Here is a 2,500-nt window from a genome sequence, read left to right as displayed (position 1 = left end):
AACTAGCAAACCAACTAGCAAACCAACTAGCAAACCAACTAGCAAACCAGCTAGCAAACCAGCTAGCTGTCTAGCTAGCTGTCTAGCTAGCTGTCTAGCTAGCTGTCTAGCTAACTAGCTAACTAGCTAACTAGCTAACTAGCTAACTAGCTAACTAGCTAACTAGCTAGCTAGCTAACTAACTAGCTAGCTAACTAGCTAGCTAGCTAGCTAACTAACTATCTAACTAGCTAATTAGCAAACTAACTAGCTAATTAGCAAACTAATTAGCTAACTAGCTAGCTAACTGACCAACTAACTAATTAACTAATGAGCTAACTAGCTAGCTAACTAACGAACTAACTAATTAATGAGCTAACCTAGCTATCTAACTAACCAACTAGCTAACTAGCAAACTAACTAGCAAACTAACTAGCAAACTAACTAGCAAACTAGCAAACTAACTAGCAAACTAACTAGCTAACTAGCTAACTAGCTAACTAACTAGCTAACTAGCTAGCTAGCTAGCTAGCTAACTAGCTAGCTAACTAGCTAGCTAACTAGCTAGCTAACTAGCTAGCTAACTAGCTAGCTAACTAGCTAGCTAACTAACTAGCTAACTAGCTAACTAGCTAGCTAGCTAGCTAACTAGCTAACTAGCTAACTAACTAGCTAACTAACTAGCTAACTAGCTAACTAGCTAGCTAACTAGCTAGCTAGCTAGCTAACTAGCTAGCTAACTAGCTAGCTAACTAGCTAGCTAACTAGCTAACTAACTAGCTAACTAACTAGCTAGCTAACTAGCTAACTAACTAGCTAACTAACTAGCTAACTAACTAGCTAACTAACTAGCTAACTAGCTAGCTAACTAGCTAGCTAACTAGCTAGCTAACTAGCTAGCTAACTAGCTAGCTAACTAGCTAGCTAACTAGCTAGCTAACTAGCTAGCTAACTAGCTAGCTAACTAGCTAGCTAACTAGCTAGCTAACTAGCTAGCTAACTAGCTAGCTAACTAGCTAGCTAACTAGCTAGCTAACTAGCTAGCTAACTAGCTAGCTAACTAGCTAGCTAACTAGCTAGCTAACTAGCTAGCTAACTAGCTAGCTAACTAGCTAGCTAACTAACTAGCTAACTATCTAGCTAACTATCTAGCTAACTAACTAACTAGCTAACTAACTAACTAACTAACTAGCTAACTAGCTAACTAACTAGCTAACTAGCTAACTAGCTAACTAGCTAGCTAACTAGCTAACTAGCTAACCAGCTAGCTAACCAGCTAGCTAACCAGCTAACTAACCAGCTAGCTAACTAGCTAGCTAACTAGCTAGCTAACTAGCTAGCTAACTAGCTAGCTAGCTAGCTAACTAGCTAACTAACTAGCTAACTAACTAGCTAACTAACTAGCTAACTAACTAGCTAACTAACTAGCTAACTAACTAGCTAACTAACTAGCTAACTAACTAGCTAACTAACTAGCTAACTAACTAGCTAACTAACTAGCTAACTAACTAGCTAACTAACTAGCTAACTAACTAGCTAACTAACTAGCTAACTAACTAGCTAACTAACTAGCTAACTAACTAGCTAACTAACTAGCTAACTAACTAGCTAACTAACTAGCTAACTAACTAGCTAACTAACAAATTAACTAACTAGCTAATTAACGAACTAGCTAACTAACGAACTAACGAACTAACGAACTAACGAACTAACGAACTAGCTAGCTAACTAACGAACTAACTAACTAACTAACGAACTAACGAACTAACTAGCTAACTAACTAGCTAACTAACTAGCTAACTAACTAGCTAACTAACTAGCTAACTAACTAACTAACTAACTAACTAACTAACTAACTAACTAACTAACTAACTAACTAACTAACTAACTAACTAACTAACTAACTAGTTAATCAAGAGGAGTAGGAGTAGTAGGAGGAGACTGAAGAGAACAAGGAAGAGGAGATGGAGAAGAGAAATGTGAAGAAGAGTAGGAGTAGGAATAGTAGTAGTAGTAGTATATATGGTAGTAGTAGTAGTAGTAGTAGTAGTAGTAGTAGTAGTTGTATATATGGTAGTAGTAGTAGTAGTAGTATATATATGGTAGTAGTAGTAGTAGTAGTAGTATATATGGTAGTAGTAGTAGTAGTAGTAGTTGTATATATGGTAGTAGTAGTAGTAGTAGTAGTATATATGGTAGTAGTAGTAGTAGTAGTAGTATATATGGTACTAGTAGTAGTAGTAGTAGTAGTAGAAGGAGGAGTAGGAGGAGGAGGAGGAGGAGGCAGAAGATATGTAGGAAGAGGAAGAAGAGAAAAAGGATAATGAAAATAAAAAGGAGAAGTAGGGAGAGGATCAGAAGAGAAAGAGGGGAGGAAAAGGAGTGTGAAGAGAAGGAGGAAGAGGAGGAGGAGAAAGTGAAGGAGAAAGAAGGAATAAGGAGGGGGAACGAAGGAGAGGGAGGAGGAAAAAGAGGAGGAGGAAGAGGAAGAAGAGGAGGAGAAGAAGGAAGAGTAGAAAGT

The sequence above is a fragment of the Oratosquilla oratoria genome, chromosome 36 (assembly GCF_046742065.1).
Source record: "Oratosquilla oratoria isolate Oo_2021 chromosome 36, ASM4674206v1, whole genome shotgun sequence".
NCBI lineage: Eukaryota > Metazoa > Arthropoda > Malacostraca > Stomatopoda > Squillidae > Oratosquilla > Oratosquilla oratoria.
The sequence above is the reverse complement of the archived record's forward strand: the minus strand, read 5'-3'. Positions refer to the sequence as shown.